We start from the raw sequence: 22,904 nt of genomic DNA on the forward strand, positions 1-22,904 counted from the left end.
TTTTCTTTTTCTTTTTTTAAAGACTTCATTCATTTATTTGGCAGATCGAGATCACAAGTAGGCAGAGAGGCAGGCAGAGAGAGAGGGGGAAGCAGGCTCCCCACTGAGCAGAGAGCCCGAAGCGGGGCTCGATCCCAGGACCCTGACGTCATGACCTGAGCCGAAGGCAGACGCTTAACTCATTGAGCTCCCCAGGCGCCCCTATTTTTTCTTATTTATAAAAGTAAAATTCACAATTAACTATATTTTTCTAACTTCCATAATCTTTGTACTCATCCCACTTAAGTACAAAAATTCAAAACACAATTCTTCTAATAAACCATTAGAGGCATACCTCCAGAGCAAAGCAAGTATCACACAAAAGTCAATCCAGTGAATATGTTTGTTTCCCAGTTCATATAAAGTTGTCTTTACACTGTACTGTCATCACTAAGTGTGTAGTAGAAACCATGTACGTAACCTGACGTAAAAAATACCTTAAAGCCTCTGCCTTCGGCTCCAGTCATGATCCCGGGGTCCTGGGATCAAGCCCCATGTTGGCTTCTTCCCCTGCTTGTGCTCTCTCCCTCTCTCTGTCAAATAAATAAAATCTTTTAAAAAATACTTTATTGCTAAAAAAATGCTATTATCTGAGCTTTCAGGAGCTGTCATCACTGATCACAGATCACTGTAATGAGTATAATGGAAAAGTTTCTAATATTGCAAGAATTATCAATATATGACCCACAGATATGAAGTGAGCAAATGCTGTTGGAAAAAAATGACACAGACAGACTTGCTTGATGCAGGGTTGCTACAAACTTCCAATATGTAAAAAAAAAAAAAAAAGAAAAAGAAAAAACATAGTATCTGCAAAGTGCAACAGAGTGAAGATGAGAAGATAAGATGTTCCTATATTTAATTTTAAAAGTTAAATGCCGGAGCATCTGAGTGACTCGGTTGGGCGTCTGCCTTCCGCTCAGGTCATGATCCTGGGGTCCTGGGATCCAGCCCCACCTCAGGCTCCCTGCTCGGCGGGGAGTCTGCCTCTCTCTCTGCTGCTCCCCCTGCTTGTGGCTCTTGCGCTCTCTCTCTCAAATAAATAAATATCTTTTTTAAAAATTTAAAAATTAAAAGTTAGATAAATATGCAATTTTGGAGATGCCCGTCTAGCTCAGAAGCTCGTTCCCTGTGAGCACGGGCACCTCAAAAGACCGTTGGTAGGGGGTCATTTACCTTTGGGGTCTCCCTGGGCACCAACTCTCACAGAAATGATCTGGGAGGTGGTATGTGAGAGGTTCCTAGGCACAGGATTGCATGTGGAAAGCCCACACCCCTTCCAGTTCCTGGGGCCAACCTGTGGCATGGGAATCCCTAAGTGGTGAGCACTGGCCCACAGGACCTCCAGGCAGCAGAAACTGGAGGTGATGCCCAGGAATACATCAAAGGCACCTCCGGGAGGAAACACCATGTGGCCTCCATGCCCACCTGGCCCTCGCAGGAACAAAGGCCACAGCCTGAGCAGATACCTATCGGGTCCCTCCACCCCTGCCGTGCTCACATGTGCACATTCCCTGACCTCACTCACTGCTGCCCAACACCCCACCACTCCCCTTCCCCTTAAACATGGCCTTTGTTCCTCTAAAAGCAGGTTGGGAGGGTTTATGTAGGAAGCAAACCCAGGAACCCAAGCTCCCGCCACACACAGAAGCTGGCTCTACGAGACTGGACAGTGTCCCTGAGGCAGAGGCTGGCTGTCCCCAGGACATGGCTGTGGTAGGAGACCAGAAGTCTGGGGACGCCATCGGCCACAGCTGCAGTCTGCAACCTGGAGGGTCACAGCTCCCCCACATGTCCCTGTGACACCGGCAGCCACCCGACGCCCTTGGCCTCTCCAGCATGTCTTCCACACCACCAAGCAGCTCTCCAATTCCTGCAGACCAGCGCCCTACAAACCTGACTCAGTTCAGATCCATCAACTGCCATGGGCATCAGATCCCACAGGTTAAGGGTTTGGTCCCAACTTCAGGACAGCCCCCAGTTCAGACGCCAGCTGCAAGTCTGGGTTATCACTGGGTCTTCTGACCAACTGGGCTAAAATATGAGCCGGAGGTCCCCATGACCCCCTCCTCAGGTTCCGCTAACCCTAGAGGGTTTGGTGCCAGAGGGTTTGGTGCCAGAGGGGCTCACAGAATGCAGGAACCAGTCTACCCTCTAGATTACCAGCTTACTACAAAGGATAGGAATCAATAGCCAGATGGAGAGATACACCAGGCAAGGTCCCAAACAAAGGAGATTCTGTCCCTGTGGAGTCTGGGGTGTACCACCCTCCCGGCACACAGATGCATCCCGGTTCACGCACTCAGAAGCTCTCCAAAGCCTGTCCTTCTGTGTTTTTAACGAGGCATCATTGGCGGGCATGACTGATGAAATTACTGGCCATCGGTGACTAGACTCCATCTCCAGCCCATCTCCCCTCTCCTGAGGTCAGAGGGTAGGAACTGAAGTTCCAACCCTCTGATCCCATGACTGGTTCCCTGGCCACCAGCCCCCATCGAGAGGGGCTTTCCAAAAGCCCCCTCTTTAATGCAAGATGCCCACTCCACCTTGACAGCCCTGAGGCAATTTCAGGAACTCAGCACAAACACCAAACATGCAACAGAAGATCCTGCCACTAACTTACTGCTTTGGAGATTCCAAGGGTTTTGGGAACTGTGAGTCAGAACCCCAGAGAGACTAAACGTTCATTGATTTTAAGTCACAGCGACAGCACGTTCACCACACACAGCCCCGCGGGGACTGAACTCTCTCGGCACCCCCCAGGCAACGGACCTACAATGGCAGCTCAGTGCTGTCTCCAGCTGCCCAGGCTGCGGTAACTTGTCACAGTAGCACAGAACTAGGGAGCAATCCCTCCCCCTTGAGAAGTTTTGACATTGTCATTCCTTGTCTCTCGTATGTGCTATCCCTCTCTCGTTACCCCTGCCCTTCAGACATCCCCATATTAAAAACCGTGACTGAGAGAGCCCGCCCTTTTGCTCTGGCTGATGCAGTCCCCACATGTGCCATGACCATGGTCTCCACTTCCTCACTTTCCCCGATCCCAAACCCCTCACCTGTGTTGCCACCACTCTGCAGGCCCAAGAACTTCCAAGCCACTGACTGGCGTTAATATCACTCAAGGACCAAGACCTCTTAACAGTGATGCTTCACGCACATGTGGCAGAAGAGAAAGCTGGTAAAATGGACTTCATCAAAGTTCAAAACTGTGGGGATGCCGGTGGCTCAGTAGGTTGGGCGTCTGCCTTTGGCTCAGGTCATGATCTTGGGGTCCTGGGATGGAGCCCCATGTCCGGCTTCCTGCTCAGTGTGGAGTCTGCTTCTCCCTCTGCCTCTCTCCCCCTCCCCACCCAGCTCGTGCTCTCTCCCTAAAAAAAAATTCAAAATTGTGCTTCAACTGACATCATGAAGGCAGTGAAAAGACAAACCACGGACAACAAAAGTACCTGCAAATCACATATCTGGTGAATAATCTGTATACACAACGTGCTAAAGACTCAGTAATAAGAAGAAAAACAGCCCGGGCAACTCTCCTGGGTCCCCTCCCTCTTCCGGAGCTTTGCACTCTCAATAAATGTGGCTTCACCATCACTCACAAGAAGAAGAAGAAAAAGGAGGAGGAGGAGGAGAAGAAAAACTCAATTAAAAACCAAGCAGAGTATGAATAGACATTTCTTCAGAGAAGACATACGAATAGCCAGAAAGCAAATCAAGATGCTCATGATTACTGGTCATCAGGGAACTGTGGACCAGAACCACAGCGTGATGCCAGCTCATACCCGCAGGACGTCCATCACCAAGCAGGGGGACGATGACAAGAGTGGGGGGAGGTGCAGAAGTGGGAGCGCCCGTTCACAGCTGGGGGGCATGCACGATGATGCGGCCTCTTTGGAAAACAATTTGGCAGTTTCTTAAAAAGTTAAAACATAAATTCACCACATGACCCAGCGACTGCAGCCCCAGGTCTGTAGGCAAGACCCACGGAAACAGGTCTTCCCACGAAGACTGAGCACCCACAGCGACACCACTCCCCAGAGCCAAAGCCTGGAAAACCCCGCCGTCCACCCTGCTGAGGACGGACAACCACAGGTAGATATCATTACACAAGACGCTCGAGCAGCCACGAGCGTCTTCACCAGGAAAGTGCCGTGTGGTGTGACCGCACTTACACCAAGTGTCCAGAATAAACACGGCTGTGGAGACAGAAGGCAGGGAAGTCGCGGCCTGGCCGTGGCGGGAACAAGCCTTGCGCGATCATGTGGGGTCCTGCAGACGCTCTGCGACTGGATGCGCACAAGTCTGCATTTACTAAAACCACTGAACTGCATCCTTAAAACAGGTGGATTCCGTGGCTCAGTGGGTTAAAGCCTCTGCCTTTGGCTCAGGTCATGATCCCAGGGTCCTGGGATCGAGCCCCATATCGGGCTTTCTGCTCTGCAGGGAGCCTGCTTCCTCCTCTCTCTCTCTCTGCCTGCCTCTCTGCCTACTTGTGATCTGTCAAATGGATAAATAAAATCTTTAAAAAAAAAAAAAAAACAGGTGGATTCCGTGGTACGTAAACCATACGCGGATGAGGCCGTTAAAGACATTTCGGGACCAATGCTGGCTCTTGGTGGCTTCCCTCCCGTTTCCACCACACACTTCAGGACTCCGTACCAGTCCCTGCTGGCATCGGACACCCCTCTCTCTGCAAGCACCCTGAGGTGGTGTCGACTCTGGCTGGCGTGCCCCATCTATGACCTCGCATCTGGCTTTTCTCTGAACGCCACCTGCATGCTCTCCGCCAGCAGCCCCATCGCACATCTGCACGCTAAGCATGTCCTCTAAGCCTCCTCCACGAGGGACCAGCTGTCGTCCCCACTTACCGACGAGGAAGCGAAGGCAACATTCAGCTGGTCCAGCTCTGCGACAGGGAGAAGGGACCCTCTGCTCAGCTGTAGCCTGTCAGCGCACGCTGCAGACACCTGTGTAGGACAGGGACCCGGCAAGATGCAGTGCTCGTGGCGGGCATCCGCCCTGGAAGCTGTGGGACCCCGTCAGCACCAGGCACCAGGTAAAGGCCAGTCCTAAGGTCAGAGACGTGGACTGGAAACCCTCCTTGGTGGGCACACTCCCCGCCGCCCCGACTCCGTGTCTATGTCTGCACTGCAGGAACAGTTCTGCTCCTCTCGATGGCCCATCGCAGTGGCCCTCAGGGCCTTTGCTCATGTTGTCCTTCCTTCCCAGAACACTGTCCAATGAGCAGGACATGGTGTCACATCTTCAAAGAGCCCTCCCTGGAAATACACGCCCTGGCTTCCTCTGAGTCACGGCTGCAGCAGACGCACGTCGCCAGGACCAGGCGTGCCCAGAGCCTCCAGCACTCCGGGCCAGGACGGCACGCTCATCTGTCTCCCTCTTGACAGAGCACAGTCTGGACGCGTTTGTGCTGACGCTTCTTCAAATGTGAAAATTCTGCATCCACATGGGTAGGGGACGGAAGCAGTCCGTCCATATATGAAACTTCATAGTCGCCATGCTAAGGGTGGCAGTGTGCCAAACACCATCACCTGTCCTCATTTGCACTGTTACAGACCCCCAGGGGTGCTTCCCCCCGTGCCACTGTGCAAGAGCCCCCTGCTCGCTGTTCCCACTGGACCTAGGATGTCAGCTCTAGGCAGCCTGCAGCCATCCACCCACTAGCCTAGAACTGTCTGTGTGTGACGTATGTGAACGTGGAGGGAGGTGTTCCTCATAAAACAGCAACCTGGACACAACTTTAAACTTGGCCAGGGTAGGAATTTCCAAGGACGCGGGAAAGAACAACATTGCAAAGACTCTAAGAACTTACGTGAACCAGAGGACAGAGTGCATAAGCAACGGGACGCACTCGCCAGCCAGGACACCCAGGCAGCTGCCGTATAGCCAGGGACTCCCGAGACACAGCCGAAGCCGTGCCGGCCAGCAACTGTACAAAGCCAAGTAGCATGAGTAAACGCAGATTCTCACTGCCACTGCTCAGCATGAGAGTACTGTGCCACGGCTGTGCCATGGGTACGGGGTACCATTCCTCCCGAGAGTACTGTGCCACGGGCGCGGAGTATGGTTCCTACTGGGCAGCCCTCGTGACCATAGATTTAAAAATCCTTAAATTAAAAAAAAAAAAATTTGGCGAACTGAACCCAAGTGTAAAGGATATCGAATCACACCCTACTAGGGTTTATATCAGGACTGCAAGGTTGGTATAACATTCAAAAATTAATCAGTGTCATTAACCGTATTTTTAAAAAGACCGAAAAAAGAAAAAATACATGATCATTACAGTGGAGGCCAAAAGAGCATCTAACAAAATCCACCATTCATTTTTTTTTTTTAAAGATTTTATTTATTTGACAGACAGAGATCACAAGTAGGCAGGCAGGCAGAGAGAGAGAGAGAGGAGGAAGCAGGCTCCCCGCTGAGCAGAGAGCCCCATGTGGGGCTCAATCCCAGAATCCTAAGATCGTGACCTGAGCCGAAGGCAGAGGCTTTAACCCACTGAGCCACCCAGGCGCCCCTCCACCATTCATTTTTAATAAAATCTCAAAGCAAAGTAATAATAGAAGAAACTCCTCAACCTGAAAAAGGGTATTGATACAAAACCTACACACACACTAACTAGTGAAGGACTGAATGCCTCTCCCTCTGATCAATAGCAAGGACAGGACAGTCACTCTCAGACTTCCTTAGGACATTTTACTGGATGTCCAAGGCAGTGCAATAGGCAAGAAAAAGAAAGAAACGTCATCTAGATTAGAAAGGAAGAAATAAAACTACCTTTAGTCACAGACAAATGACTGCACATAATAAAAAAAATAATATATTATGTTTAATATCAGTGGTAAGTTTTAATATTTAATATTAGGGATAAATTTGGCAAAATATATGCACTGACTGCTATAAAGTACTGATGAAAGAAATTTTTTTTTTTATTTTAAAAGATTTTATTTATTTGACAGAGAGAGAGATCACAAGGAGGCAGAGAGGCTGTCAGAGAGAGGGGGGGAAGCAGGTTCCCCGCTGAGCAGGCAGCCTGATGTGGGGCTCGATCCCAGGACCCTGAGGTCATGACCTGAGCCAAAGGCAGAGGCTTTAACCCACTGAGCTACCCAGGCGCCCCTGATGAAAGAAATTTAAGTGGTTCTCGCCCCTGATGAAAGAAATTTAAGTGGTTCTCGATTTATGGAGAGGTATACTAGGTTCATGGATTAGAAGGTTCAATCTATCTGATCCCATGCAACTCACTCTTCCCACAGGTGTTGACCTCAAAAATCAGTCCCCGGTAAACTCTCTGCAAATCTCCATCCTAGGGTCTGCTTTCCAGGGAACCCAACATTGACAGTAATTAAAACTGACCCTTAAACAATGCGGGAGTTAGGGGTGCCACCTGCCCCAACTTGAAAATCTGCATGTAACTTTTGACACTTTCAAAACTTACTACTAAACCCTGTTAACCAGAAGACTCACCAATAACATTAACAGTTAACACAGATTTTGTAGGGCATATGTATCATATTCCATATTCTTACAATAAAGTAAGCTAAAGAAAAGAAGCTGTATTAAGAAAATCATAAGGAAGGGACGCCTGGGTGGCTCAGTGGGTTAAGCATCTGCCTTCGGCTCAGCTCATGATCTCAGGGTCCCGGGACTGAGCCCCATGTCGGGCTCCCTGCTCATCAGGGAGTCTGCTTCTCCGTCTCTCTCTGCCCCTCCCCCTCCACTTGTGTGCACACGTGCACTCTTTCTCTCCCTCAAATAAATAAAAATATTTTCTAAAATCATAAGAGAAAACACATTTACAGTACCACACTGTATTTATTTTTTAAAAAACCTGCACAAAGTGGAACCTGTGCAGTTCATACCTACATTGTTCAAGGATCAAGTTTATAAATTTGTAAAGGAAAGAGAAGAGACGAAAGTGTAGGATATAATAATTATAGCTACTAGACGACCAGCAACACGCCAACCGAGACAGTTAAAAGTGCAATGTGCATAACTAGATTAACACAGTGAAGGCTGGGAGAAAAACAGCCAGGTAACCCCCACACGTGCTTCAAAGGTGTGCTTTTTTTTTTTTTTTAAGATTTATTTATTTGAGAGAGAGAGAGAAGGTGTCAGTGAGTAGGAGGGGGGGGAAGGGAGAGGGTCTGGAGCCGACCCTGCACTGAGTGCAGAGCCTGATGCGGAGACCAAGCTCACCACCCTGAGATCGGGACCTGACGGACACCAAGAGTCAGAGGCTTCACTGAGCCATCCAGGGGCCCTGAAAAATGTTTTCTTTATACAATGGATAAAATCATATAAAATTGCCATTTTCCAGCAATTTTTCTAACCTTACAAAAACGGTAATTTCACATGGTTCCCACGGTTCAACTTTGTATTTCCCCTGAGTCAAACCCAATCACAACAAAATATGAGTCAGGCTAACGAATGCTCCCTTTTCAATCACCTCCGGCCCTAGCATCTAAGTGTGAAAACACTAAGTTCAAAATTCAAGAGTTTAAAATGAAGACATTTTCTAGACTTTTCATGGGGTCTGAGTCCAAAAAATCTTCTGAGGAACTCTGGCCTTGGCTCATTCTCTGGCGTCAACCTCCCCATGTTGATAGGGGACCTCACCAACCGCACCGGGAGGCTTGCCAAGCACAGCACCACACAGCTTCCGTACCACTTCCCCTGCTGCCTCAAGGGCTCCACGTGTTCCGGCCTTTCCAACTGGGGACCCCCCAGGTTCTTCTCCCTCTACACCGTACCCTTGGAACTCCTGGTTCTTTCTCCACTGTTTCCACTATGCCTTCTCCGGAGCTAAGTGCAGAACCTCTGCTCTGACCACTTCTCACCCAAAGGCCAGGAGGCCCTGCCCTGGACGGTGCTCCCCACAGAACTCCCCTTCTCAGATCTCCTTCCCAAACGCAGCACACACCTGAGCTGCACAACCGTCCTGTTTGTGGCAGCAGCACGTTGGGCTGCCCCTGCTCCCCCTGCTCAAGAGTGTGGGCGCTCCTGGGCCCCTCCCCTAGCACCAGGTCGCCCCCACCGGTCTCAACAGCAGACCCCAGTCCCGTATTCCCACACTTCACAGCCTCTCACACACATTCAGGACTGAATTCCCTCTTGCTGGCCGCGGTTAAATAACAAGACTCCCCATGCTTTTGGCCTCTTCTCCCCCGATCCATCTCACCCCCTCGGCCACACTCAAGAATCTCCCACAAGGCCAGCCAATATCGCCTCCCATGGTGTCCCCCAAATAAAGGGCTGCCCCTTAGACTAACACCTTCCAGAACTTGCTGTACAAGACAGTTGCTACGGGCCACTGCGGCCCTACATTTACATTAATGAAGATTAAATAACATTTAACATTCCACCCCACAGGCCACACTTCAGCCCTCGACAGCCATGTGAGGCTAGTGACTTGTGTTCTGGAGAGTGCGCCTGTCTAGAACCACTTCCCACTACTCTGTTCCAATAAAAACATTTTGCTAATTGCTCCTCAATCATGCTTCCCACTCGCCAGGCCCCACTCTTATTTTTGCTGTCCTTCACAAAGGCCTCAAGGAGTCCCCTGGGGTGATCACCAGCCCCCCGGCCCACTTCCAGACATCACAGTCCAGCCAGGGTCAGGGAGCCCCAGAACTGCACCTCCAGATGCAACCAGTTCAAACACAGGCACCCTCCCACTCCTGCACCAGCAGCGCCTCCTTCACGCACACACATGCTCACTCACACACACACATGCACAATCTGCTCTTCCAAATCACCAAGAACCTTGACCTTGAGCCCGGAGTATTGAAAACCACTCCCTCCTCCCCATTATCCACCTGGATCACCTCCTCCCCCCCAATACCCTCCCCTCGGTGGTCCCACCTGCACTCCCCTCCACGTGGCAGCCCAGGCTCAGCACCTGCCCTACATCTCCACGCCTGTGTTGTCCTCTGAGGTCATACTCCCAAAGGCAGCACACCCAGACTCAACTCCTGAGCTGGCCCCTGTGACTCCACCAGGAAACCTGAGTGGCTAACCTCAAAACATGTCCAGAACCTCAATAAAGAAGACAAAAACGATTAATTATAAAAACATATCTCTAAAATACGCATACACCTCGACGGACTCCAAGGTCCTATCACCACAACTGCTGCCATCTCATGCCTGGCTTGTAGCAGCTGGGTGCTCCGAACCAGTCTCCTGGCCTCCTCGCTGGTCCCCAGCAGCCTGTGCTCAACGGCAGCAAGCGTCGCCACTTCTCTGCTCCAGATGCCCCCGCGGGCTCCTCCCTCTTTGCTTACCTCCTCTGCTCCTCTCCACACACTCTGGACCAGCCCCCCTCAGGCCTCTGTACCAGCTGTGCTCTTAGCCTGGTTTACACATGGTTCCCACGGTTTGCATTCCTCCCCAACACGTGACTTACCTCTGTCATCTATCTGCTCCAACTCTGCTCAGATTCGCCGTCTACAGATGAGCCCACCTGACCCCTTCCTGAGGCTCGCACCCCAGCTTGAGTCTCCTCGGCTACCCTCATAGTGTCTCTGCAGCACTGACGCTCCTGACATGAGACGGAAGTCACGTGTTTATGTGTGCTGCTTGTGACTGCTGTCCATGAGGGCAAGCACGGTGTCCCAGCTCCTACGACGGCACCCACACATAGTGAGTTCAGTAAGGGCTCTGTTCACACCCAGGGTCGGGGAAGCCACATGACATGAATGGAAGTATACCTCTATGGTTAAGAAGGAAAACTCTGGAGTCAAGACACCTGGATTTGCATGCTGGCTCCGCCTATCCCCTAGGTAAGCTGCTGGACTCAGTTTCCTTGTCTGCTAACTGGAACAAAGGGTATCCACCACCGATGGCTCAGACACATAAATTAGACAAAGCACAGAATGTGTTCAGAACAGTATTCAGAACACAAGCATCAAATCACAAGTGATGACAGGTGACATGTAGCTTAAAAAAGTATTTTCCCGGGACGCCTGGGTGGCTCAGCTGGTTAAGCAGCTGCCTTCGGCTCAGGTCATGATCCCAGCGTCCTGGGATCGAGTCCCACATTGGGCTCCTTGCTTGGCGGGGAGCCTGCTTCTCCCTCTGCCTCTTCCTGCCACTCTACTCTGTCTGCCTGTGCTCGCTCTCGCTTCTCTATGACAAAAAAAAAAAAAAAAAAAAAAAAGTATTTTCCCGGAGCACCTGGGTGGCTCGCTCAGTTGAGCATCCAACTCTTGGTTCCGGCTCAGGTCATGATCTCAGCATGCTGGGATCCAGCCTGCATCAGGGTCCCCAGACTCCCCACTCAGTGACAAGTCTGCTTCTCTCCCTCTCCTTCTGCCCCTCCTCCTGGGTGCGTGCAAGCTCTCTCTAGATATATAATAAATAAATATTTTAAAAATGTATTTTTCCTAGACTTTACAGTCAGTAGCAGCCTCTTAGGTGGGCAACATTCAAACCACTGAGCAAGATGAAGATGCCAGGTCGGCACATCAGGAGAAATCAGTCGCAGCCTTTTAAAAAAACTTTTTTTTAAAACCTACTTCCGGAACTCGAAAAAGCTAGTGAATTGTCAGTCCCGTGAAAACTGACCAACTAGAGAATGGAATTTATTCACTCACCACTATTTTCAGAAAGACTTTTGTAAAATAAATGCACTAAAATTTTTTTAAGTATATAATTTTTACTGCTTATTCAGAACTAACAGTCCAGTGGGGAAAGAGTATGTATATGCATTTACTTATCCATGCACTGAATATCCCTGCTGGAAGGCCCAACAAGACTAGGGCAGCAGCTGCCTTCAGGAAGGGACCCTGGACAGCTGAGGGGTGAGGGTGGGAGGGACTTTTCACTCTGTACTCTTCAATACCTTTTCAGTTTGTTTGTTTGTTTTTTTAAGATTTTTCTTTATTCGACAGACAGAGATCACAAGTAGGCAGAGAGTCAGGCAGAGGGTGGGGGGAAGCAGGCTCCCCGCTGTGCAGAGAGCCCAATGCTGGACTCGATCCCAGGACCCCGAGATCATGACCCAAGCCAAAGGCAGAGGCTTAACCCACTGAGCCACCCAGGCGCCCAATACCTTTTCAGTTTTGAACATTTGTTCAAATAGAGAAAAAAATTTTTTCAAAGACTCATTAGAACAAGAAATCTGAAAATACAATTAACAAGGTAATTCCACTTACAGTAACATTGAAAAGAATAAAGAGTTAAGTAATAAATTTAACACAAGAAATGCAAGACATACACTGAAAACTACACAATATTGTTAAAGAAATCAAAGAGCTAAGGGTAAGATATCCCATGTTCATGGAATGTTCTTCTTCTTTTTCTAAAGATTTTATTTATTTATTTATTTGACAGAGAGATCACAAGTAGGCAGAGAGGCAGGCAGAGAGAGGGAGAAGCAGGCCCCCTGCTGAGCAGAGAGCCCGATGCAGGGCTCGATCCCAGGACCCTGAGATCATGACCTGAGCGGAAGGCAGAGGCTTTAACCCACTGAGCTACCCAGGTGTCCCTGGAATGTTTTTCTTAACGTTGTTAAAATGGCAAACACTCCAAATTGATCTACAGACTCAACAGATCCTTATCAAAATTGAGCTTGCTTTTTTGCAGAAACTACCAGGCTGAACATGAAATTCCTATGAAGTTCAAGGGACTCAGAAGATTTTATTTATTTATTTGACAGAGAGAGATTACATGTAGGCAGAGAGGCCTACTTTATTTTATTTTTTTATTTTATTTATTTATTTGACAGAGAGAGATCACAAGTAGGCAGAGAGGCAGGCAGAGTGAGAGGAGGAAGCAGGCGCCCCGCTGAGCAGAGAGCCCGATGCGGGGCTGGATCCCAGGACCCTGAGATCATGACCTGAGCCGAAGGCAGAGGCTTTAACCCACTGAGCCACCCAGGCTCCCCGAAAAAAAAAAATCTTGAAACGGAAGTGCAGGGCGCCTGGGGGGCTCAGTGGGTTAAAGCCTCTGCCTTCGCCTCAGGTCATGATCCCAGGGGCCTGGGATCGAGCCCCACATCGGGCTCTCTGCTCAGCGGGGCGCCTGCTTCCCTTCCTCTCTCTCTCTGCCTGCCTCTCTGCCTACTTGTGATCTCTGTCTGTCATATAAATAAATAAAATCTTAAAAAAAAAAAAAGTTTAAAAAAAAAGTGAGCAAGGTGGGGGGCGATTGGATGGCTCAGTTGATTGATTAAGGATCTCACTTTGGCTCCAATTATGATCCGAGGTTATGACTGAGCCTGCCGGCAGGCTCCACACTCCATGGCGAGTCGGCTTGGCCCTCTGCCCCTCTCCCTGCTCATGTGTGCACACTTACGCACTCTCTCAAATAAATAAAATCTTTTTTAAAACGGGACTGAAGGATCTGAACAGGCCTTTCCCCAAAGCGGACATACAAACTGGTGACAAGCACATGACAAGATGCTCAACATCGTTAGCCATCAGCGAAGTAGAAATCAAAACCACAATGAAATACTACTTCACACCCACTGGTTAGCTATAATAATAATAAAAAAAGACACACAGGGGTGGCTGGGTGGCTCAGACGATTAAGTGGTTAAGGGTCTTACTCTCGACTTCTGCTCAGGTCATGATCGCAGGGTTGTGAGCTCAAGCCCGTTGTCGGGCTCCGTGCTGGGCTGTGTGGAGTCTGCTTAAGATTCTCTCTCCTCTCACTTTCCCCTCCCCACTGCCCTCCCCCAATCACATGCACACACGCTCTCTTAAAAAAAAAAAAAAAAAATTAGGGGCACCTGGGTGGCTCAGTCAGTTAAGCATGGTTTCGGCTCAGGTCACAATCCCAGGGTCCTGGAATCGAGTCCTGCATCGGGTTCCCTGCTCAGCAGGGAGCCTGCTTCTCCCTCTGCCTGCCACTCCCCCTGCTTGTATACTTGCTATCTTTCCCTCCCCTTGTCAAACAAATAAATAAAAATCTTTAAATAAAAATTTAAATTAAAAAAAAAGACCCATGGGGCGCCTGGGTGGCTCAGTGGGTTAAAGCCTCTGCCTTCGGCTCAGGTCATGATCCCAGCGTCCTGGGATCGAGCCCCACATCAGGCTCTCTGCTCTGTGGGGAGCCTGCTTCCTCCTCTCTCTGCCTGCCTCCCTGCCTGCTTGTGATCTCTGTCTGTCAAATAAATAAATAAAATCTTTAAAAAAAAAAAAGACCCACAATAACAAGTATGAGAGAGGCTATGGAAAACCTGGAACCTTTATGCACTGGTGGCCGGCATATGCATCTAGTGGACTAGTGCGTCCACTCTGTCCCTCCAAAAATAACCCTGGAGCTACTGTAAGATGCAGCAATTTCACCCCCAGGTAAGCACCCCAAAGAAATGAAAACATATGTCCAAACACTGGTTCTCAAACACATACAAACATGTTCATAAACAAGCACAAACAGCAGCATTACCCACAAAAGCCAAAAAGTGGAAACAACGCCAATGTGTGTAACAGACGATGAATGCAAACCCAAACCAGGCAGTCCCACGAAGGAGTGAGACTGGCACGTGCCACAACAGCTGCCCAGCAGCAGAGCAGCAGCCGCGGAGACCAGTCGCCCAGGACAACCCATGAGCCTCCACATCTAACCCGCCAAGGCCCATCAACCAGACCCCTGTGCTTCCCTCTCAGCCTCCACCCCCTGTTCACTCACCTACACCTGCTTCTGCACTTCTGTCCCCTCCCAATTCGCTCCTGATATGACAGCCAGTGTGATGCTTCACAGTCAAGCTGTTCCGCTCAGTCCTGTGACATCTCCTGTAGTCGGTGGGGTCTGGCTGGCCGCCTGCCTTGCCCCATCTCCTACCCTACTCCGGGCTCCCACTCCATGGGGCCCTGCTGCCCCCAGGTGCCACATGAGCTGATCCCTCTCCCCACTCTCCATCCACACTGTGGCCTCAACTCAATCTCACCCCGGAGGTGTTCTCCCTGACCCACCACCTGAACAGGGTGCCCAAGGTTTGCACTCAGCATGCCACCCACCATCTTTCAGGGGATGCACCACAGTTGTCAAATGACGCTCTGAGCTATAGGAGGCAGGGCCTCATCCCTGCATTACCAGCCCTAGTGGAACGGATGAAGGGAAAGGCCCGAGCACACCACCCAATTCCAACAACGCAGCCAGTAGTGCTCCCTCCTTCCACACCGGAGACCGCGACCACCCACCCGTCTCATACTCAGGAGAAGTGGCGAGTGTGGTGAGGCACTGGGGCAGCCAAGCTTCTCCAAATCCCACCGGGGTCCTCGACATGCTGAGTGCATGCCGAGTCCAGTTTGTAAAGTTTTTTTTTTTTTTTTAAGATCCTATTTTTAAGTAATCTCTACATCCAATGTGGGGCTCGAACTCACAATGCTGATATCAAGAGTCACACACTCCACCGACAGAGCCAGCCAGGTGCCCCTGCTTTGTCCCTTCTTAATGTTGGCATTCTTTAGGGACTTCATAGTCAATATGATATGGGGCCCATGTTGTACATCTTGTCCCCCGTAAGGGCCACCACACCAGGCTCAGAGGGGCACTGACAGAGCCCCTGCCCCAAGGCATTTCTCTGCCAGCTGTGCAGTGTCACCAACAGGCACGCAGTCCAACTCTCACAAATGACTTTATCACGTAAAATTCATTAGGGTGGGTCAAAGATGGGTAAGTGCCGGTGTGTTCTGGAAAGGAGGGGAATGGGTAAAGCCAGAGCTAAAAAAAAGACTCTTGCGAAACTCCTTGCTGGACTTACCTGCTTCCTGACTGTGGCAGGTGGGACCCTAGATGAGGAGGGCACCCCTTCGGGAGGTACTCCAAGCTCTCAGCTTTGCAGACACATCCCCGCTTGCTGACCTGCTGCTCTGCCCAGCCCTGTCTCACTGAAGGCGCCAGCCACAGAGCACAGCCAGAAGTTCTCCACGAACCTGCTGTCTCCTGCCTCGTGCTGCCCCTTCCCCATGAGGGTCACTGTTCCTATGCCTGGTTAGCACCCTTCAACACTTGGCCACAGATTCCCCTCCTTTCTAGATGAGATACCCTTTCTTCCAGAAAGCCTACCTAAACTCTGTTCACACCAGGCTAGGCTAGTAGCCACTGCAGGGGTCCCCCCAAGTCCCCACACTCACCCCACAAAACCACATAAGATTATCACTCCCATGTGTGTCCCCCACCAGCAGTCTGGTCTGGATCCATCCCGGGGCACCTGTGGCTGGCACACAGCAGGTGACAGGAGAGTCCAGGAGCAGGATAAACGAGGGTGGGCCTGGGAGACACAAAACCAGACGTCAGGTCTTGACAAACCAATGGAGAAAGGGTCTCCCTGTGAGCAATGCCCATCCTGGACCCCAGCGGCCATGGGCAGGAAGGCCCACACGTTCCTAGACAGCCACCTGTGATTTCCAAAAATCCCTGGGAATAAAGGTCTCTGAAAGCCACAGTGTCATTCCCTTCCAGCTTTTAGGAAAAGTGGCTACTTCTTGGGTTTCTCAGAGCTGGAAGAAATTGGAATCCTAATAGCATAGCTGAATTGTGAATACTAATATAGCAGCCAATGCCACAATTAAACAGAACATCAACAGAGTCCAGAAGCTGCTTCAACTCTGTTAGGGACATACACGATCTGATGCACAAATAACGTGAGAATGGGGGACTGGGGAAATTCATATTGTATATGCTTCGCCACAACCCTAAGTGCAAGGAAGAAAGTGCTGGGCACCAAACCAATCCCGGAGAATGGTTGAAGGGACTATAATCGAAAACCACCAGCAGCATCTTGGGGACAGTACTACTGCAAAGCTCAATCACAAAGGCAGCACCAGCTGTTCCGATTACACTGGGGCCTCTCAAATCCCCAAGAAAAGACCAAGAGAGATGCCCGTGCCCAGTCTGCTGACTGAAGAAGTAGAGCCAGTTTTGTCATGTGTAAAATGGGGGTGGCAAGGAGAGCCTCGGCTGACTGCTGTGGGGACAGGAGGTATGGGTGCATGCAAAGGGCTTGGGGTAATGTGTGGTGTTCACTCTACCACTGTAGGATTACAGGCGTCCCCCCTTATCCAAAGAGAGATGCTCCAGACCCCCAGATAACACCCAACTCTATATACACCACGCTTTTTCCTATACAAACATACCTATGATAAAGTGTACTTCATAAATTAGGCACAGTAAGAGATTAACAACAATAATAATAAACTAGAGCAATAATAATAAACTAGAGCACCCCAGGTGCCCCTTATAACGAATTTTTAAATACCTTATGGGGGTGTCTGGGTGGCTCAGTGGGTTAAAGCCTCTGCCTTCTGCTCAGATCATGATCCCGGGGTCCTGGGATCGAGCCCCACATCGGGCTCTCTACTCGGTGGGGAGCCTGTTTCCCTTCCTTTCTCTCTGCCTGCCTGTCTGCCTACTTGGTGATCTCTGTCAAATAAATAAATAAAATCTTTAAAAAAAAAAAAGTTGTTAAAAAAAAAAAAACCACCTTATGCACATGTAACACTTGGTAATTTACAGAACCCTCCAGGACTCAGTCATGCTGTGGCAGGACCAACAGCATCTAATCCACACACAAAAGCCCAGGCTTAGCTGTTAAGCAATTTATCTGTGATCAGTTGCACTGGCCAGGGATTGAGTCAAAGCTCAACCCCGCAGCTGAGCCAGGGCTGTACCAGCTACGCCAGGCAGCTCAGAAACCCATCATGATTTATTACTCACTCCCCGTGCTGCCCACTGGACTTCCCCACACAACCCCAGGACTGGGTCAACACCAAGACTCCCTGTGGGCGCCACCCTGGAATGCTCTGAAAAACCCTAGTCACGCCTGTGTGTAACAGCTTTACTGAGACAATCACATACCACACGATTTACCCACTTAAAGTGTACGATCTACTGATACTAACATACTCACAGACACGCACAGCCTTCTCCATGGGCAACTACAAGGTACTTTCCTTACCCCCCAAATAATCCCATAGCTCTTATCTGTAACCCCAGGCTCTGGAAACCACTAACCTACTTTCGACCCATGGACGTGCCTGTTCCGTGCATTTCACACCAATGAAAACACACGCTCGTGGATTTCTGTGTCTGGCTTTCTTCACTGACCACAGTGTTTCGAGATCCATCCCTGTTGCCGCATGAATCAGTACTTCTCTCCTTTTTATTGCCAAATAATATTCCATCCCATGGAAAGACCACACTTATCTATTCATGTGCTGATGGACATGTGGGTCATTTCCAATTTTCAGCTACCGCGGACAGTGGCCACTCTGAGCATCTGTGCACAAGTGCTTGAGTGAAGGTGTTCTCCTAGTCACTCCTGCCCATGAGAACACACGAAAATGGGCCAATTTCCAGTGGAGAAACTCATTTAATCTGATCATACCATACTATTCAAGATATAGGTAGCTGGGAGAAATAAATGACCAAAGGAAGTGCAGAGCTAAAGACGTGGAAAAGCAAGAGCAAAGCCTGATCTAACGGAGCGACTAGTGATTAACAGAAGAAGTGCTACTTCTAGGGACAGACCCCACAGGCGTATTCTCACATGACCCAACTCTGTACAAAACAAACTGCACAAGACACGGTATCCAGCGGCACGGGGCAACTTAGACAAGTCACAGCACCTCTGTAGCACCAAACACGAATGCAGCCATGAAAAAGAGTGAACTGGGAAATTTACCAATATGGGATGACTTCCATACACATTTAGTTAAAAAAGGCAAGGTTCAGGAACTTTTTGAAAAGGGCAGAAAGAGAAGAATTTGCTTTTATAAGTACTGATGTCTCCAGAAGGAGATAGAGTATGTGCCTCCAGGGGACTGGGTTCCTGTGGGTAAAAACAGGACAGAAGCTACACTGTGCATTATTTTCCAACTGTGAATGTGAATATGTTATGGATCCCAAAAGAAATTTTTTTAACCTTTTAGGAAGCAAAAATAGAGAGCATCTATGAGAATTTTTTTAAAAATTATACTTAAGAAAGCAAGAGACAAGAAGCCCCAGTAGTTGTAAGCAGCCAAAATGGAGGAAACAAGGGAGCTGCTCCCGCTGCTGTGCTAATCCTCCTCTGGGGTGAAACCTCCCCAAATCCACCATTCCTACTGAGGTCAATGTCCTAAGAAAATGTTGCAAAGAGACACTGAAGACACAAAGGTCTCCTTTGCCTTCAAAGACCTCCCAGTGCAGACGGGAGACAGCTCTCACGAGTCCAGTGGCGAGAGGCGCGGCTCAGAACACGAGGAGGCGCAGAAGTTGCTGGGAGAAGGGAGGGGTCAGGACAGGCTCCTCCTGGGGCAAGTGCCGTTGAGGGTCCGAGGAGATAAAGGGGCCACTCAAGCTTTGCTTGTTTCGCGGGGAGGGGGACGTGGAGCGGGGCTCGGCCTCCGGAGCACTGGCTGCTGTCAGTGCAGAGCAGAGTGCGGGTCGGCGCACAGAAAAGAGCGGTCCAAGGAGCATGTGAGGCCAGGGAGGACCGCAGGGCACCCGAGCAACCAGCTGGACACACTCTGGGCCCTTCAGGCTGGCCTTCTGGCTACAGGACCGTCCAGCACACGGTGGGGTGCCCGGCAGCTCCCCTAGCCTCCACACATTCAGTGCCAGTAGCACCCAAGTCAGAACAACCAAAAACTTCTCCAGACCAATCACCTCTGGGTGAGCACCACTGCTCCGCACTACCTCACCTGAGCAGCTATGTGGAAGACAAAAGGGAGGGCGCCCCCGAGCAGGCACAGCCATAATGCAAGACGGCACAGGCCCCAGACAATAAACGTAAGGGAGGATAAATCTGGTAACTACTCAGGAGGGACGAGTAGGACCTATAGTGAAGACCTGTAGCTGGGGGAGGACCCAGGACACCAAGCTCTTCCAGGCAGCAAACAACCCAGTGATGGTCCCAAAGCACCAAAGGGCTGAGGTCAGAAGTAGAAGAGGCAGGGTCTAGAAGCCCGAAGGGCTTCTGCATCCAGAGGCTGGCTGCAAAGTTCGAGGCTGAGGGGAGAAGTCTGGCTGGCACGACTGTCCTGGGTGAGACCACCCAGACAGAGCACAAAGCGGGCTCTTTTTTTCCTTGGAGGGGAACAGCCCACCCCAGCATGCAAGCCGGAGAAAAGGCTGGGATGGACATTTTTAAATCTATCCTCAGATATTTTACATTTTGCTCACAAAGCTGTTTCATCACCATCTGTTCTGAACATTAAACCTTCTCACCTTAAACCCCACAAATGCCCAAAGACTCGATCTTAAAGGGGAAGGATTCCTCCCCAAGTCTTAGTGTCACAGATTTAAAGGAGATGAGATGCAGTTATATAGGGTAAGTCTAAGATATTCTCCCTAGATCTGATATTTTAAAAGAGATTTTATTTATTTGAGAGAGAAACAGTGACATACATAGCAGGAGAGAGCACAAGTAGGGAGGGAGAAGCAGGCCCCCACTGAGCAGGGAGCCCGATGCAGGGCTCTATCTCAGGACTCCAGGATCATGACCGGAGCTGAAGGCAGCTGCTTCACCGTCTGAACCGCCTGGGCGCCCCTCTCCCCAGATCTGAGAAAGAGAATCATCTCCTTGGGAAATGAAGATTCTTCCTCCTTTGCTCTGAAGCAAGTTGGATCTTATTTTGTTCTGGAACAGATAATTCCAAGTTCTCACTGTATTGCTTATGTCTTCACTGCCATCTGAGTTTGTCAGTAAGTTACCCTTCCTAGTCCAAGCGTAACACCGTTAAGTGTAACAACAACTGCTTCAGGGGTCTAATTTGGAGAATCACCCAAGACCTGCTCTAACTCTCATCCCTGTCTGCAACAACCCTACCCGCCCCCCCCAGGACAAGTACTACAGGATTCTAGAGCGCCTCACTAGCAGCTTTCTTCTTCTAAACAGATTCTATATAGCAACCTACAAATTACAAATCCATAATATCAGGTGTAGAATGCATCTAAGCACGTAAGATCTGTTCCTCATTTACCTTTGTAAGAGACTTAGCATTTCCATATATGATCCCAACTTGCTCGTGTGAGAAAATCGTCAAAGATTTCAAGTTAATGTAAAACCAAGAGGGTGACGCTAGTAGACAAGGGCAGAGCCAGCAGCCAAGCAGCGGGGCCCTGGAAACCAGCTCCAAGCACTGGCAGTCCCCAACACTCACATCGCACCTGACACAAACTGCTTGAGTGTTCGCTCGCTGAGTCCTCACAACCACCCCCCAGGAGGCCAGGACGCCGGTGTTCCCATTTCACCGACCAGAGACCAAAGGCACAGAGCACAAAGCCGTAAGCACAGGAGGCAGGACCGGAAGGTAGGCAGTCTGGCTCCAGAACCCGCCCGCTTCTGCGCTCTGCTCTCCAGCTCCTTGGCAAGACACAAAGTGCAGCCAGAGGCCGGCTGACCTCTGCTCATTCAGCGAGCAAGCCTTTGAGGGTCATCAAGTCTGCGCCCAGGACGCTTAGGAAACGAGCCTCTAGCCTCCCAGCCGCACCCCCTATCGAATCTCCTTCCCCTCCCCCAGCGAGCAGAAACACACCTGGCTCATTGTGAAACGGGAGCCGCTGACCGGGAACCACCTGCTGTTTGCAGAGGCGCCCTGGACCCACAGGGTTTAATTCCTCTCGCCGGCTTCAAAGACAAATCTCCTATTGTCTACACCCGCGGAGGAACACGAAGCCTTGCAACTGTCGGTTTCTGCAGAGGTCACCGGAGGTTTGGCTAAACCCTACGACACCGAACGGAGGCGGGGGGAGGGCGCCGCGTTTTCGCTGAAGGTTGCGCAGCGCCCACAGCAGCTGCCGGAGGGAGCAGCACGGAACACACCCACAGCTGCCGCGGCCTCGCAGCGCGTCGCCGGTGTAAGATAAAAGACGTCCTGACCCCCAAGATGCACGGCCGGCCTCCCGCGCGGCCCTCGGCACGGAACGCGGCCCCTCCGCCCCCGCCACTCCCACCGCCGAGAAGCCACAGAGGGACTTCCAGGTCCCGGAGGGCTGCGCCGGGGAGCGCCCCGACCCGCCGCGCCGCAGAGGCCGGTCCGCGAGGCCCCGCGGCCACGGCCCGCACCCAGAGCCGCGCGTCCTGACTCCCCGCGCCCGGACAAAGCGCCCCCGCACGCCGCCCCGCCCGAGCCCCGCAAACCGCGCCGACGCCCCACACCCAGGCCCCTGCACTCCACTCACGCCCCCACCCCCGCGGCCGGGCACACTCGCACTCACGCCCACCCTCGGGCCGGGCACACTCACACCCACCTCACGCCCGGGCCCCGCGCGGCCTTGGCCCCTCGCGCCCCGCGCCCCCGCCCAGTCCCGCCCGGCACACCCACGCGCCCTCCCCACCCCGCCCCCGCGGCGGCCCCGCCCGCCCCCTCGGGCCCCGCGGGCCCGGATCTTCGCACCGCGGGGTCCGGGACCTCCTCGAGGCCGGGCGGGGGCCGCAGAGCCGGCCTCTCCGCCATCTTCCTGGCCCGCGCCGCCCACCGCCCGCGCTCTCACCGGCCGGCTGCTCGCGGGCCGCGCCGCCACAGCCCCTCATGTCGGCCTGGGCGCTGCCCGAGCTGTCGCGGCTCTCCCGCCGCCGCCGCCGCCGCCGCCGCCGCCGCCGCAGCAGCAGCAGCCCGCTCCGTCCGCGTCCTGCGCCGCTGCTGCCGCCGCCGCAGTCGCCGCCGCCGCCGCCGCCAGGCCAGTGCGCCGCAGCCGCGCGTCCTCCCGTCACCAGCGCAACCCCCCGCCTCCGGCCCCGCCCCCGCGCCTCCCTGCTCCCGCCGCCAGGGGGCGCCGCCACGAACCCCGTGCGCGTGCGCCGGCGTGCGGCATGCCGGGAGCGGGAATCCGGCTGAGGGTGCGCGGGGCCTGCCGGGAGGCGGGAGTGCGGTCCTGGGGGCTCCGCCCCATAGGCGGGCGCTGGCGAGCGCGCG

The 22,904-nt window shown here is 51.6% G+C and overlaps 1 protein-coding gene across 2 annotated transcripts in view; it reads right to left on the reverse strand.

Annotated features, from left to right (window-relative positions):
* ARHGAP39 (Rho GTPase activating protein 39) overlaps positions 1-22,562 on the reverse strand; it is a 90,514-nt gene extending 67,952 nt beyond the window's left edge. For both annotated transcript variants that reach the window (XM_032848270.1, XM_032848269.1), the window contains exon 1: positions 22,483-22,562. The gene's annotated coding sequence lies outside the window, so the exon portion shown is untranslated. The remainder of the gene's footprint in view (positions 1-22,482) is intronic.
* Positions 22,563-22,904: the final 342 nt, after the last annotated feature.

The sequence above is a fragment of the Lontra canadensis genome, unplaced genomic scaffold, assembly GCF_010015895.1.
Source record: "Lontra canadensis isolate GAN:19392208 unplaced genomic scaffold, GSC_riverotter_1.0 scaffold201, whole genome shotgun sequence".
Taxonomy (NCBI): domain Eukaryota; kingdom Metazoa; phylum Chordata; class Mammalia; order Carnivora; family Mustelidae; genus Lontra; species Lontra canadensis.